This window comes from Arvicanthis niloticus, chromosome X (assembly GCF_011762505.2).
Source record: "Arvicanthis niloticus isolate mArvNil1 chromosome X, mArvNil1.pat.X, whole genome shotgun sequence".
Classification (NCBI taxonomy): Eukaryota; Metazoa; Chordata; class Mammalia; order Rodentia; family Muridae; genus Arvicanthis; species Arvicanthis niloticus.
Genome location: NC_047679.1, coordinates 12950144 through 12967431, shown reverse-complemented (window position 1 = coordinate 12967431; position 17288 = coordinate 12950144). Strand labels below are relative to the sequence as shown.

The following is a 17288-nucleotide window of genomic DNA, read 5'->3' as shown; positions in this document are numbered from 1 at the left end:
GTTTGAGAAACCCACCTCCATCAGTTCAGCCATGCTCTTGCCTGATGACACAGGTGCTCATCCATGACTGTCAGGAAATGAAAGGTGAACCCAGCTATCTGGGAGCTTCAGTATTTACTATAATGAAAACTATTTGGGCCCAAGCCAGGTATCTTTCCCCAGAGATCAGAACTGATAGATCTGACCCCGGATGTCAGATGTGGAAAAGGAAAGTCCACCACAATATACACAGACCTTAGGCCCATATGGTTTTACTACCTCACATGACCACAGTATGATTTATAGAGAAAGAGGACTTCCCACTGCTGGGAACATTAAAAAATCTTGGCCCTCCTAGAGGCTACTTGGCTTCACCACAAACTGGTATCCTCCATTGCCAGGCTGCTGACCTGGCTGCCTGACAAACAGCCCTAAAACCAGTGGGACCATTGATATTCCGTCGACATACCACAAAGTGATACTGCCTAAGACTCCATGCTGAAGAAGAAATGGACAGCTCAACCCCTCAGGTTGGTGGAGGACGCCCGAGGGAAAGATCATTCTCCTAGAGGCAACTACTGACAGGACTCGGTAACTGACATTCACCAGGCTTCTCATCCGGGGTCCACAAAACTTTCTGAGTTGACCAGACCAAGGTGTGTTATACCTGGACTGCACAGCCTAGTGCAGTCTAACTCAGCCAGGTGCCAGGTTTGTGCAAAAGTAAATAAAAAACAGAGAGCTCTTTCCCAGAAAGCTGTCAGAATGAGAGACCAATGCCCTGGTGAGTTCTGGGAAAACTCTCTTCCCCAAGATCCAGCCTGCTAGGGGATGAGCAAACTTCTTGCAGGATTTTGTAGATAGCTTTACTGGTGGGAAGAAGTGTTCCCCCACCAGACTGAAAATGCTCAAACTGTAGCTAAAATGCCCATCCAGGAACTGGTGTCCTGATTTGGCCTCTGCCTAGTAATGGGGTCTGACAATGGCCCAGCTTTCCTAGCCAAAACCTCTCAATTAATAGCTCAGGCTTTAGACATGGATTGTAGAACTTCACTGTGCTCATAGACCTCAGAGTTCTGGCCAGGTAAGACAAATAAACAGGACATTAAAAGAAACTATCAAAATTCTCATTAGAGTGCAGAGAAGGATGGGTGGGCCTCCTTCCCTTGCTTTGCTTTAGACCTACTGCACCCCATACAGGAAAGGATTTACCACCCATGAGATTATGTTTGCACGGCCTGCCCCTCTGCTTCCCAGGCTCAGAGACCAGCAGTTGTCAGAACTCTCTAGCAATTCCTTTGTCAAGTCACCACAGACCCTCAGTCCTCCATACAGGTTGTTCATTGGACTATCTGAGAGATTCAGCTGGCCTCTGAGTTCACCATAGTTTCCCCATGTTTGAGTCCACTGATACTGTCTGGGTTAAGACAGTAGCCAAAGCCACACTGAAACCAACTTGGGAAGGTCCCTATAAGTGATTCTCTCCACCCCTAAGGACATGAAGACAGAGGGGAGCTGGAACTAACCTAGAAGGGCAAGCATGAGGTGATTCTCTCCACCCCTAAGACCGTGAAGACAGCTGGCATTACAGCATCGATCCTGACCACACCCAGGCCAAGAAATGGGAAAGTCACAGAGGCTGTTGCCAAATGGACTGTCTCTGGACTCTGGACCAACTGAAACTAAGGTGCCATTGGACCCAGGGCCCTTCCACTTCCTGCCCCTCTAACTTCTTACAATGAGTATGTTTGATATGAATACAGAATTATGGTCCAACCCCTGCCACCCTCAGGCCTCAACTGGAAACTGAGGAAGACAGACACAAGCAACATGTTAGCTAGTGTGACCTCTACTTGCTGATGGCTACCTTAAGTGCCTGGTTGTATGGAGACAAAACACATGGGAGAATTTATGTTTTGAGGGAGGAATACAATGTAGATGCGTGCCTTGCATCTGAGTCCCCTAGTTGTCAGACACAAGGAAGGTTCCAGTGCAAAAATTGGGGTTGTAGAATGGAAGCTTCCTAAAATTTTCCTTTAAAAAAGTCTGGCCTTTAGGAAACAGGAAACCTGGGAAATCAGACTCTATGCCACAGGAAAGGACCCTGGAGATAGCGTTAAGCCTTCCTAGTCAGCAGTCTTCCAGGATTGCTGGTTATCCCTAACCATTCAGCCCTGTACTACACAGGGATAGGCACCAACTACAGCTACAAGAAAAATTAATTCCAACATAGTGGTTTAAGCAGTGCACACTTGTTTTCTGGGTCCCACAGTCTGGTGCCGGCTATGGATCTCTTGAGTTCTTACGTTAGGTTCACCCAGAGGTGAGGTGGGGTTGGGCTCTTACCTGAGACTCAAGTATCTGCTTCCAGACCTGTCACAGGAGGGACATAAATCAGCTTCTTCTTTATAGAATCATTAGGAAGTCTCTCACTCCAATTTTTCTGTTTTCCATATCTGAGACTAGTCCTACCACTGTACTCCCTTTTTGGTTACATAAAAAAAAAATGTATGGAGGTAAATAACGCATTGTCACACAATCCAAATGTATGCTAGCATAACCTGCAACTGTGAAATCAAATGCTGTCAAAACTACAGTGTCCACTCTAAGTCTGTCTCTGCTCCATGGTGGTGTCTGCCATGCAGCTCAGTGGTGGAAAGCTATGCCTTCCTTTCTTCCCAGTGCACATGAAGCCTGTTTTCTCTGTCACTGCTGGCGTCAGCTTTGACGGGTCTGTTCTGGTCGTGTTCCCAGGTTTCTCCACTCCAACCTTGTTTTCATTTGGACACTGAAACATCCTGATTTACATCTTCAAAAATAGATCTTCTTTCGTAATTTAGGAAGGGTTCTTCATTGAAGCTGCTTCATGGTGGTTCACATTTTACAATCATTCTCTTTTGTCATATAGTCAACAGAAATATGGTTTGTGGTCTGAAAACTGAAGCCTTTAGTTTAATTTTCTTTTCTTTTTTTTCCTTTTGTAGCTACATTAGAAAATCATATTTTCTTTGAATAAAAATAGTTTTAACTCTTTCTTTTTGTTATGGACAATTTTAGCCATCCACTTGACTATGTATGGAGTCAAGTATAACCTAACCAGCTGGGGAAACTGGTGAAGGATTTTCTTGATCAGATCATTTGTGGTGAAAAGGTCCACCCTAATTCTGGAGTATTTGAACTCAGAAGACCCACCCTCAATCTGAGACACACCATCTTCTCTGCTTGTAGTCCCTATCAAAGGACTTGGAAGAAGGAAGCATCTTTTTTTTTGCCTACGTACCCTTTTCTGGTTATTTTTTTTATTTTTTTGTAAACTTATAGCTCACTTAAAATAATCTTAGTGGAATTAGAACTTTATCATTGTTTGAGGCACGCTGTTAAAGTAGCACTTAAAAGTGATAACATGAATTTCAATTAGCAGTGACCATATAAATCAACAGTAGATCAATTTACCCAGTAATAAGGAAAAAATGGAGTAAATATTCCTAAAATAACAATAAAATATCAGACCACCCAAAGGTCATTCTTTTAAAATACAAGTAAAAACAATTGACTCTACCTAATAAAGTGACTTGGGCAGAAACAAATTACCAATACTGGACTTAAGACTATAAATAATTTCTGAGCTCCCCTACGGGAATCTTGTGGAAGAGTGTTTGGGGGTTGGGGAGGATTGACGGATCTGGAGGGATCTATGACACCAAAAGAAGACTTACAGAGTCAACTAACATGGGTCCTTGGGGCCTTACAGAGACTTAACTACCAACCAAAGAGCATACAGAAGGTGGACCTAGCCCCCACACACATTTGTAGCAGATGTGCATCTTGGTCTTCTTGTAGGTCTCCCAACAAGTGGAGCAGAGGCTGTTGTCTCTGACTCTGTTGTAGGCCTTTGAATCCCTTTTCATCACTGTGATGCCTTGTCTGGCCTCAGTGTGAGGATGTGCTTAGTCCTGCTGGAACTAGATGTCCTAGGGTCAAGTAGTACCCAAGGGGGAGGAGTGGATTGGTAAGGGTGAGACTAGGAGGAGAGGAGGGGGGCTGAGATTGCCATGCAAAATGAATAAATAAAAAGTTAATGGAGTTAATGAGCAAAAAGGAAAGGAAGGAAGGAAAGAAGGAAAGGAAGGAAGGGAGGGAGGGAGGGAGGAAGGAAGGAAAGAAAGAAAGAAAGAAAGAAAGAAAGAAAGAAAGAAAGAAAGAAAGGATGGATCATTGTGTTCCTATTGGTTGCAACGATTGTGAAAGAATGCACACCAGTAGATGACGCCTTACATGTGATGGATGAGTTTTCCAAAGCAGGAGTAACAAAATCTGTCATTTCATCACTTCTTTTCCTTTGCTTTACTTCATTTTTCTGGGATTTCTTACTTACCTCAACATTGATGATTTGGAGCAGCTTTCATTTTTTTTCCTCTTGGCAGTGCTTGGATTGTACCATATGATATCTTCCGCCAGGCTACATCCATGAATTTCCCCAGTCAGGTTGTACAGATGTTAAGTGAAATGTGTAAGTCTCACTTCCACTTATGCCCTTTTATCTCACCCACTTCAAAGAACCTTTAGCCTGGATGTTGAGATATGTATTTCTGAGACACACAAGAGGGATGAGCCTGTGGGCCTCTTTGCAGGTGATGAGTTGTATTAAACAAGGTTAAAATAAATATAAATAATGTGTTCTTATTGTTAAGAGTCCTTCTGATGGGGTTTTCCCCTGTTAATAAGCAAAAATGATGAGAGATAGGCTGATTTGATTCCTGAATTCACAGCTAATAGACTCTGCCTTGCTGCTCTAGTTGCTATGTGCAAAAACAAAACAAAACAAAAAACCAACAACAAAAAAACCCCACTATCAAGCAGCCAACTGAACCCCCTTAAAATACTGCTGCCAGTTTTGAGCAGGCTCAGTTGTGGCCTGGCCAGCAACTGTTTCAAGTAGCTTTTGAGGACTTTGCCAGAAACTTTTTACTTCAGGCTAAAAGGAGGCACATGGACTGTTGTAAACTGGTCCAAAAGAGACAATGGACGCTTAGTTGTTCAGCTCACTCAGTGAGACAGCCAGGAGACACTCTTTGGTTCTGCCTCCCCCAGTTTGCAGTATTTGGCCAGGAAGACAGGGTGGTATTTTGTTGGCTATTTTAGATTTTTATCATTAGTGCATTTGGTAACATGAGGAAGAAGTAGACATGACATTGATAGCCACAAAAGAATCACCATGACACAAACAGAAGGAACTGGGGAATGGGCAGAGAACTAGGGATATAGAATAGAAGACTAAATAGCCAAGAAAGAAAATCTACAGGTCCTGACCACTGAATGCATTCCATAGACTTGTCTTACCTTGAAAGCAAGTGCAAAAGGTCCCAGTTAACGCTGGCCACTATGAAGAGCTAGGGAATCCTGAAACCTAGGCTCAGAAGCCGCAATGCCAAGGGCTGATGAATCCAGAATTCCAAGACTACACAAGAGCTGTAGCACTTGGAGGGTAAAGGTCCTAGAATCTTAAGAACACAGAAGAGCTGTAACAACATAGTGAACCATCTGTGGCTGGTCTTGTCTGTCTGCACCTTCTACTTTGTATTGACAGGTGTCAAGGAACATAAACTTAGCCAGGGACCTGCTACTCTTCCTCTTCCCATGATTGCCATCCCCAGTAAAACAAAAGGACCCCAACAGATGACAGGTAATGCTTCCATCATAATATGAACAAAATTGACAAGTGAAAGATTAAATTGACATTTGCACTCTTCCTATTTTTCCTTCCTTCCTTTAATGATTTGTCTTCCTATCTCTCTGAGAATGTTTCCATAGTCGAATTTTTAAAGATCTTTATTTCATTGTCAGTTATGTGTCGATATATGTGTGGATATGCACATGTAAGTACAGTTGTTTGTGGAGTCTAGAGGAGGGTGTCAGATCCCCTGGAGTTGTAGTTAAAGGTTACTGTGAACCACTTGACCTGGGTGCCGGGATCTGAACTCTGGTTCTCTGGAAGAGCAGTATATGCCAGTAACTGCTGAGCTATCACGTTAACGATCTGTAGTAGCTTTATCACAGTTAAACATAAATATTTTCAGTTTTGTTGTTTGTTTACATCTGCAGGTGTCTTGATTGATCCTGTCATTTTAGAAATCTGTTTAAGCAGATATAAAATTAATAGCTAAGAGTTTATTTTAGCACTTAAAAATGCATGGTACATCCTTTGAGAGTACATGGTCTCCAATGAAAACACATTGCCATTCAGTTCGGCACAGTATTCTATTGGTACGCATGATGAATAATGACATATAACCAAATTATCATTTTTCTCTCTAAAAGTTTTATATTTTTTCATTTCAGAAGTTTATGATGATCTTAGGATGCATTTCTTTTGATTTATCTATCAAAATATCATTCCACTTCTTGATTATGTATGTGCCTTGCATAAATTTGGGCTATTCAATTAATGACTTTCTCAAATATTCTGTTTTACCTTTTTCTCCTCTCTGGAATTTAGAAGAGACATGTTATCTCCTGTGAAATGCTATGAAGCCCTTTCTATCTGGTTTATCTCTGTTTTTCAGATTGGACAATTTCTATTCGTTTTATGCAAGCTCTGTCTTCTATCATGCTCATTCTACCAAGTTTTTGCCTAATTTCAATTATTATTAATTTTTCATTTTTATAATTACATTTTGGACTGCCAATATTGCCCAGTGGATAGAGGTATTTGCCACGAAGCCTCATGAGGTAGGATCCATCTCCAGCACCCACATATTGAGAACCAATTCCTGTAAGTTGTACTCTGTCCTTTACAAGTATACTGTCACTTGTACACAGACACACACACACACACACACACTCACCAACTAAATAAAGGTTAAAATGTTTCAGTTTTTTAATAAATTAAATTTATTTTTATATTTATTTTTGCTCTTTAAAATTTTTTACAGATTTATTTTATTTTATTTTACTTTATTTTATTTTATGTGTATGGGTGTTTTGCCTGTATGTATGTCTCTGTAACACATGCATGTCTGGTGCGCATAAAAGTCATAAGAAGACTTCAGATGCTCTGGAACTGGAGTAACAAGACAGTTGTAAGCCATCATTTGGGTGCTGGAAATTGATGCTCTTGAAGGGCACTCAGTACTCAACCTCTGGGCCATCCCTCTAGCCCAGTGTTTTCTTTTAAAAATTATTTCATTTTATTACTTAGTACTATTACTGATGATGATGATGATGATGGAATATAGGCATGCCATGGTGCACAGGTTTGTTCACTTTGTGAGAACATAACTTTTTTTTTTTTTTTTTTACAATTTGCACACTTTTAACAAAGAGGGAATGGAAGTAAGGATAAATAACATTGAGAATGTTTAACAAAGCTCAATCCTTCTCCTGACACTTCCTCAAGACTCCCAGAGATCCTCCTAATGCTTGGCTAGGGGTCCTTCCATTTGTTTTTATCAGCTGCTGGATGAAGCCTCCAGAAGACAGTTATTCTAGGTTCCTGTGTACAAGCATAGCAGGGTATCAGTTATAGTGTCAGAGGTTGGCTTTTCTCCCATGGGGTGGGGCTCAAGTTGGGGCAGTCATTGGTTGGTTGTTCCCTCAGTCTCTGCTCCATCTTTATCCCTGTGCATCCTGTAGGCAGGACACATTTCTGAGTCACAGTTTTTCTGACTGAATTTTATAAGCTTCCTAATATGTGGATATTAAAAAATAGTCTAATTGGAATTGCTCTATATGGGGGAATAGATAATGTTCCTTTTAAAAACTCTAAACTCTTAAACAAAAAGGCCAGTAGCAGGGATTGGGACACCTCCGTTTGAGTTGTTGGTCACGTGGGTCCCAAAGTACAGGGTATTGCCACTGTACCTTGTTGACCATCAGAATTTGAGGGTAAGACTCCATTGCTGAAGATGCCACACACTCTGGTCACACGACTGGGAGAAATCAAACCGGTACTGAACTGGACGCCTTGTCCTTAATGGCCAGCTTCCATACTACTGCAGTAGCTAGGAAGGCTTCCAAGGGAGAAAATGTACAGTCTTGCCTTGATATGAACCTTGTGAAAGACAAATCAAGATATGCCCAATGGCCCAATAGTAGCACAAATGTCTTGGGGGTAACCAAAAAATTTGGGTGGATTTAAGGCTCACTCAGCAGGTAGAAACTCGTGTCTGGTGTGAGTAAACCTCCCCAAGAACTCATAGAAAGGTCATAGCCCTTAGGGGAGCACATACTATTATAATTTTGCTAAACTGATATACATTCTAATTGCTTTCTAAATACTTATCCTCATACACATAGATCTGTCTAGCTCACACCTCTTATCAGAGAAGGTTCTTTTTGCAGTGGTTTACACAAATACCCACAGATCGTCAAAATGCAGGGAATGCATGGCTGTGGAATTCTCATTCCCAAATGAGACCTTTGTGTCACACCCTCTTCCCCCAGGCTCGGGGAACAATGTAAAACTGTCTTCTGGACATTAAAGGAAGTAGCACTCATGAACTCTCAACATCTACAGTTGCTTACACAAGAGATGTAAAAGATTAATCTAGTCAATATTCCACCAGGAATAAGGCACGGATGTTTCCTAAGGTTTTAGTTACAGTTAAGAAGCTACAAGCAATCACTGACTCCCAGAAAAGAGGAAATAACTCAGAGGTGGGGCCCCTGATCCTGCTACAGCAGAGCACCTTGCACATAGGCAACTAACTGGACTCAGTAAGGTAGGTGTGTGTGTGTGTGTGTGTGTGTGTGTGTGTGTGTGTGTGTGTGTGTGTGTATGTGTGTGTGTGTGTGTGTGTGTGTAAAGTTGAGAGGGAAATTGGAAGGTATGTGGGATGGGGGACCCAAGAAAAAGAAGAGATGAGCTTACCCATAATCTAACCGAATTAAAGTGGATTCATATAGAATTAAAATGTAATACTATGAACATTATTAAGACAGATATATATGTATGTTTAGTGTCTTTTGCTATGTGATTCTATCCATCCTTGGGACACTGCAAGCAGCAAGACAGTTATTAACAGATTTCTCCTTCCACCTTGGCCCAGAAGTATCAGTAAAAATTCAATTTACTTCATAAGGTTTTTTAAAAATTTTTTAGTATTTTATTATTAGCAACAGAAAAGATATGAAGACAGAAGAAAATTCAGACTATACATGGTAAGTTTTTATCTTGACACCATCTCCTAAAGACCAGTTTTTTTCTCCACACTCTTAAGCCATTTTTCAAGCCTATAATTTTAAGAATTAGAGTGATGTCCCAACACCTCACGTACATACTCATCCTTTTCATATATTCTTGATAATGGTATTTCCTCTTCATTGAAAATGTAGCCTCATTAAAAAGTTGGATGGAAGGCCATCTCCTTCTTCAAAAGAATACAAAAGTTAATTCAGCAAGGAACATGTATAAACATCACCCCCGAACAACATTCTTCCATTATTTTGGCTTGCTAAGTTAGGATTCTACCTGATGGAAAGTAGTTATTTTCAGCTACTGCTTGTGGGGTACCATGATACTTGAGCTGGGATTGTTCATACCACATTTACTGAGTTGTACGTAATGAAGCATACTGCACATTGAACAAACTAAGTGTGGAGTTAAGAACTTTGTAGCAGCAATGAGAATGGCATCCTCCTTAAAATGGCTTTGTATCAATGGTCTTGCCCAGACCTATGTGTTTCTTAAAATGAATCATGTGCCTGGATTCTGAATAATCCTAGTGCTATGACAGATTATTTGTGCATGTCAACTAGCCATTGCCTCTCCATAAACACTGTGTAGGTTGTTCTGAGGAAATCCTTATATCTGGTATATATCAGCCTATTTGTATGGTGGTTCATGAAAGTGAAACATTTGTTAAAGGGGGGAAACATGTTTACATAGCATGCCATGAGTCACACTTAGAAAAGCAAGTAGCTTACTAGGACCATTGCAAAAGCCTTTGTTGCCACCACTACCTTATGTCTTATGCCTCTGTCACTGTGATGTAAATTCTAAAGTCATAAAGAGAAAAGGGTAAAATCAAATCTAACTTATGTAGTGGTCTCTTAAAATCTAGACCTATAGACAACCATTATCAAGGGGTGACCATAGCTATGTTAGCATGATGTTTTCTAGAGGAATCAGTTTTGAGTATGAACAGGGTAGAGAGGACTCCTCTTAAAGAAAGAGATGATAAAGAAGGGGGAAAGGGTTAACAAAGGGAAGCGCTAGAAGGAAAAGAAAATGTGGTGTAGAAAGATTTAAAAATTTAGAAACATGTTCAAAACTTGAAAAGATTGGAAAGTCAATATGAATTAGGTATAATAAAAGATAAATGGGTTCTGTTGACTTCTGTGTCCATGAAACATAGTTTCTGCATAAATTTAACATCTAACAACTGCCGAATTGCACAAACTGGCAAGTGGACATATGCTAATTAATATGGTGGTTCAAGTTACATGAGAATCCTTCTAAATTGAATGGAGCCTGAAGAGGCCACCTCCTGTAACCAGGTAAGATTTCCAATGGAGGGATTGGGACAGCAACTCAGCTACTAAACCTTCTACCTACAATTTGTCCTGCCTACAAGATGTGCTGGGGAAGTGTAGAAATTGTGGGAGTGGCCAACCAATGACACTCCAGTTTGAGACCCGTACCATGAGAAGGGTTCAGAGGGCCAGGAGCCAGAAGCTGGATAGCCTAGGAACCTATGACAGAGCTTAAACATGAGTGGCAAAAACGTCACTGAAATGATCCCTAATGATATTCTGTATAGTCATATTAGTGCCTAGCATAAGTGTCATTTGAGAGGCTTCACCCAGCAACTGATGGAAACACATGCAGAAAGCCACAGCCAAACATTATGTAGAGCTCAGAAAACCCTGTAGAAGAGAGAGAGATAAGAGGATGTTAGAAACCAGAGTGGTCAAGGACATTACAAGAAAACCAACAGAATCAACTACCCTGAACCCATAGGGCCTCACAGAGACTAATCTACCAACCAGGGATCCTGCATGGGACTGACCTAGAATCTCTGTGCATATGTTACATTGTGTAGCAAGATCTTCCTGTGGGACACCTAACAGTGGGAGCAAGAGCTCTCTCTGACTCTTAGGACCCTTTTCTTCTACTAGGTTGCCTTGTGTAGCCTTAATAGGAGAGGAGGTGCCTAGTCCTACTGCAACTTGATATGCAATGACTAGTTGATAGCCATAGAGGCTGGCTCTTTTCTGAAGAGAAATGGAGAAAGAATGGGAGGAGGGGGGACTTGGAGTCAAGGGGAAACTGCAGTTGGGATGCAAAATAAATAAAATTAAAATAATAATAAAAATACAAAAAAGGTGGTGGGGGCACCTCTGGCCAAATAAGGTAGCACACAGTTGTAACATCACTCAGGCAACTGAAGCAGAAAGATCGCAACTTTGGATCCAGCGTAAGCTAATAACAAAAACTTTGTGCAAATTCTACATAAAGGAAGGAGAGGACTCAAGAAAGGTACTGTATAAATAGGAAAAAGGCACATTAGAAGGGCTAACAAGTAAATGCAAAAGATAGCAACAAAATAAATATGAAAGCCTAAAAGAAAATCAATAAATATCTGGAATCATGAGAAAAAGTACAGAGCAATAACATTAAAGAATGAATTTTCATGCAAAATGCTTAGCAATATATGGCCAAGTGAATTAAATATCACATGTAAGAAAGGTGTTTCAGCATATACAAACATCTGTAGGCTAGAGATTTATATCAAGGGTCTTCCTCAGCCACTCTCATGCTAGAGAGACTCTCCTGTCTGTGCTTACAGAATGCTGGAACTATGGGCACACACTTCTGTACCTGGCTTTATTTTTATATGGGTGATAGGGGTCCTAACTCAGGTCCCAACTGAGCTATGTGTTACTTTTCACACACACACACACACACACACACACACACACACACACACACACACACACCTAGAAGCATTCCCACCAAGATCAGAAGCTAGTTAAGGTTATGTATGTATGCTTCCCAGTATTCAACATTTTACTAGAATTGGTAGTGACTGCAATGACACAGTAGAAATTCATTAATTGCATAAAAGTTGGAAGGTGAGGGGAATGCCATCTGTACTTGGAGAAGATGTGATTTTGTGCCTGAATGGCCATATGTAATTAATAGTAATTCAAATGTAAAAAAAAAACAATCCTTAGAAGAACAGGCAATAAAATCAACATAAAGGACGACCAATTACAGAACAAAATGATAGCAAAGGTGCCATTTCAAAGAGCACCGAAAGAGATACAGATCTGCTTTACAAAGTTGTGCCTGCAATTAAAATATTGCAAGCCTCAAGACCTGGCTGATAGTGCACTTGCCTGGTGTGAGCAGGGCCCAGCGTTCACTCTCTACCGTAGTTTAAATCACAATCAAAGTGAACAGCTCAGCTGGGCATTACAGCTCACCCCTATAAACTTAGCACTTGAGGGGCTGAAACTCGAAGGTTGTCATTAGTTTGAGCCCAACTTGGAAACACAGTGAGTTCCACAGGAGCCGGGCTACACAGTGAGATTTATCTATATATAAAATAAAAATAAAAAGTAAAGTTAATCAACCTAAATAGTAGGAACACAGTTTATAGTGTGCAAAATGTATGTGGGGAAATATTTAAAACCTCCACAAAACGCACAGGCACATATTTAGCACACACACACACACACACACCCACCCACCCCCACCCACACACACACACACACACACGTAAATGCCATGGCCATGGAGAAAATATATGGAGTTCAGAGCACAACTTTTAAGAGTCAACATTCTCTTTCCACCACGTAGGTCTAGGGATTAAACTCGAATTCAAGTACCTTTACTCACTAAAAGTTTTTTTTTCTCCCCAAATGAATATTTAGGCAAATGGAAAGATTCTCCTAATTTTAGATAAGAATGTTTAATATCTTTAAATTGTCAAACCTTCACAAGTAGAATTTTAAGTTTAAAACAATTCCAATAAAATTAAACACACTTCTTTTGTAATTTAAATTAAAATATAAATAGGGGGAAATAGACAAATACTAACTTTATATGAAAAATAATAAACATTTAAGAATCTCCATAGAAACATGAAGAAAAGCAACAAAGTCTTTGCAGGAATAAATGCAGATTACAGAGCCTCTGTGATTAAAATAATATAAATATGGATTTAAATTACCAATAAAAGTAGAATAGAATAAATACATAGAAAGAACTCTAAGTGCATGATGACAGTGTCAATTTATTACACTGGAACAAAGATAACCTTTTATGTTGGCGTTGATGGCATATGCTGAGTCATATTAATTTAGGCTGAGGCAGGAGGATCACAAATTCAAGACTAAGCTACATGCTAAATGAAGATGTAAATAAAAATAAGCAAGCCTTTAAGAAAAACAGTGGTTGGGCAAAGACATAGATATTTGTGAAAGAAACAGAGACACAGTATACCTTACAACATTGTTAACTAGATCAGAAATCTAATTGTAACAAAATAGTTACAAAAGCTAGTGGAGTTTCCTCTAGCTTTTTCTGATATAGAAAAGGTTCTGAAACTATAAGTCAAGAAGCAGATGCAATGGAAAGGAAAATAAAAGATTGAGAAATGTGACTACATAACTCTGGTCAAAACCATAATTTCTTCATGATGTAAAAAAAAAAAAAAAAGGAGAACAGAATAAGCAAAAATTAAAAAAAAAAAATGTAATGGCATGACAGCTAGAGGCTGCTTTCCCTATAGCATCCACAGGGTGGCGTGCAAATGGCTCTAACTCCAGTTCCTTAGGTACCAGTACCCTCTTCTGGCCTTTGTGGGCACCAAGCACACATGTGGTACCTAGATATACACATAGGCAAAACATCAGTACACATGAAAGAAATACATAAATAAAAATTAAAAATTTGAGTGCAAACAAAGGAAACAGTCTTAGCATAGATAATAGACAAGAAGTTAATATTTTGAATATATACAGAATTCAAGGAGAGAAAAGAGACTTTTGTTTCTGAAATCACGCTGTTAGTGTTTTTTTTTTTTAAATCAACAGTAAGATGTTGGCTCTGTTATTGTCAAATACAAACAGAACTTGGGGCTGGAGAGATGGCTCAGTGGTTAAGAGCACTTGCTGCTCCTCCAGAGCCTGGTTCCCAGCAACACATGGCAGCTTACAACTGCCTAGATCCCCCAGGCTCCCAAACTCAGATACACATGCAAACACATGCGCAAACGCACACACACACATACAGAGAGAGAGAGAGAGAGAGAGAGAGAGAGAGAGAGAGAGAGAGAGAGAGAGAGAGAGAATGTATAATTTTAAAAACAAAAAGAAGCCAAGAAGCCGGGTGGTGGTGGCACATGCCTTTAATCCCAGCACTTGGGAGGCAGAGGCAGGTGGATTTCTGAGTTTGAGGCCAGCCTGGTCTACAGAGTGAGTTCCAGGACAGCCAGGGCTACACAGAGAAACCCTGTCTCGAAAAACAAAACAAAACAGCAAAAACAAAAACAAAAAGAAACTATAAGAGAACATTTAAAAACAGAACTAGGGGGGAGGTCCCGCGCATTCGGTTCTGGGCGGTTGAGCAAGCTAGAGAACAAGCCAGGGAGAGGCAGCCACACCCGCAAAGGAGCTCTGTATGCCGGGTTCCCCCCCCCCCACCCCCCATAGTCTGAGCCAGAGAAGCCGCCGCCACCGCCACCGCTGGCCACCGCTGTGGTTAATGTGGTTGGGCTGGGGCTGAGCAGGCCACCAAGATGCCTCAGTCCAAGTCCCGGAAGATCGCCATCCTGGGCTACCTGTCTGTGGGGAAGTCCTCATTGACAATTCAGTTTGTTGAAGGCCAATTTGTTGATTCCTACGATCCAACCATAGAAAACACATTCACCAAGTTGATCACAATGAATGGGCAAGAGTATCATCTTCAGCTTGTAGACACAGCGGGGCAGGATGAATATTCCATTTTCCCTCAGACATACTCCATAGATATTAATGGTTATATTCTTGCGTATTCTGTTACATCAATCAAAAGTTTTGAAGTAATTAAAGTTATCCATGGAAAGTTGTTGGATATGGTGGGGAAAGTGCAGATACCTATTATGTTGGTTGGAAATAAGAAAGACCTGCATATGGAAAGGGTGATCAGTTATGAAGAGGGAAAGGCTTTGGCAGAATCTTGCAATGCAGCTTTTTTGGAATCTTCTGCTAAAGAAAATCAGACAGCTGTTGATGTTTTTAAAAGGATAATTTTGGAAGCAGAAATGATTGATGGAGCAGCTTCACAAGGGAAGTCTTCGTGCTTGGTAATGTGACAATTCTGCTGCAGAACCTTCAGACACTGGGAATATATTCCACATGAGGAAGCAAACTGCCCATCCTCCTTGAAGATAAAACTATGCTTCTGTTTTTTTCTGTTAACCTGAAAGATGTCATTTGGGTCAGAGGTCCTCCCCTTTCAGATTATGTTAAAGTCTGACTCTGTCCAAATGAGTTCACTTCCATTTTCAAATTTTAAACAATCATATTTTCAATTTATATATTGTATTTCTTAATATTATGACCAAGAATTTTATCGGCATTAATTTTTCAGTGTAGTTTGTTGTTTAAAATAATGTAATCATCAAAATGATACACATGTTACACTATTAACTAGGCTTCAATATATCAGTGTTTATTTCATTGTGTTAAATGTATACTTGTAAATAAAATAGCTGCAAACCTTAAAAAAATAAAAACAGAACTAGCATGTTCTGTTTAAATACTTCACAGTAGAGAATTCTATAGTGTAGCTAAGTTTAATGACTTCTTTTTTAATAGTGTTCATAACTTCTCATATATTAACATATATGTGTTTATTAACACTTAGTGTGACTCAGTTACCATTGACTGCTTTGGGAGGAAAGAAGGAAGTAAACAGAGCCACTGACAGGATGCACATATTTGAACACATCTGTCTATCATCCATGTATCCATGTAGCTATCTACCTACTTATTCTCTTCCTCACCTATTGTTCCTCCTTCTTTGTTCTTCTCCCCACTCCCTCCCTATGTACTTTCATATGTGTTTCTGGTAGTCATAGCATACTCCATAGACAAGCCCTGTGAAGTCCTGTATTACCGCTGCTGTCAACAGCAGCAACTTCCAGCAGATAATTGTAAGTCTTCATCTCAGCTTCATGAACTCTCAGGAATAATTGACACACAGTGCACAGTGGCAACATCCATCTAGTTTATTTTTATTTTGGGGGGAGGGGCACTATTTGTCAGTTTCCCTTGACCAAAATAAAAAAGTCAGCAACCCCTTCTTTTCTTTTTTCTTTCTCTCTTTTTTGGGGGGATCTGGAAATCTTTGGTGTCCCACAAATCCAGTGAAAATATAAGTGAAGACATCTTTTGCATATCAAGCTTCTCTTCTTACCCCCCTCTCTGTGTCCACAAGCTCTCAGTGACACCCTGCCATGGGTGATGCTTGCTCATGTCCATTTTATGTAGCCACTTTTCAAAGTAACTATGGGGCTGGCTCTGTGATCATATTTATATAGTGGGGATAATGTTGAGTAGTTTCTAAATGCATCTCTTAAGAAAGCCTGGCAGCTTCTCAACTGAAACTATGGGAGTGTTAGGTGCCTTCTAAGAAGTCCAGGTACCTCATCAAATTGTTGATGTGGAAATTTCACTTGGTAAGGGACAGCCAAGTTTCCATTGAGTCTGGTTTTCTAGGTTTCCCTGCTAAAGACCCTGAAATTTGTGATAAGAGGCTCAGACTTCCCAGAGGAGTTCAATCTTCAGTTTAAGATATCAAGTAAGTTAGAAGAAGAAACAACAACATGGTGGGTGATTCAAAGCCAGTTGTTTTTTTGGGTTTTTTTTGGTTTTTTTTTTTTTTTTTTTTACCAGTTCTGCTCCACTCTCCCCCATACAAATATTCATTTTCTTTAAAAATTTCCTGTTCATTGAAGAAAAATATGTGTCCCATCTTGCTTCTCTGGTCTAATTGTGTGTATCCTAGTGGATGGTGTTATACCTTACAAAAGAGGTGCAAGAGAGCTGTTTCTTTTACCACATCAAGATGCAGCAAGACCTTCTATTTATGAGGAAGGAACAATTACCAGAAACTGAACCTTTTAACATTGCAATTTAATTATATTTCTCCCTTTTTCTCCATCTTTGGTGCTTTTGTCTTCAACTTCCCAACCTCTAAAACGTTAAGTAATGAGTGTGTATTGTTTATATATGACTCAAAGTGGTTTTTAGTATAACATCATGTTTAGACTAAGATGCTTTCCCTTACCAAAGCCTTCTCATTGTGTTACCATCAT

General features: G+C 40.1%; 1 pseudogene; it reads left to right on the top strand.

The window, feature by feature from the left end:
• The first annotated feature begins 14682 nt into the window (after positions 1 to 14682).
• On the top strand, positions 14683 to 15669 carry LOC117694603 (GTP-binding protein Rheb pseudogene; annotated as a pseudogene).
• The last annotated feature ends 1619 nt before the right edge of the window (positions 15670 to 17288 follow it).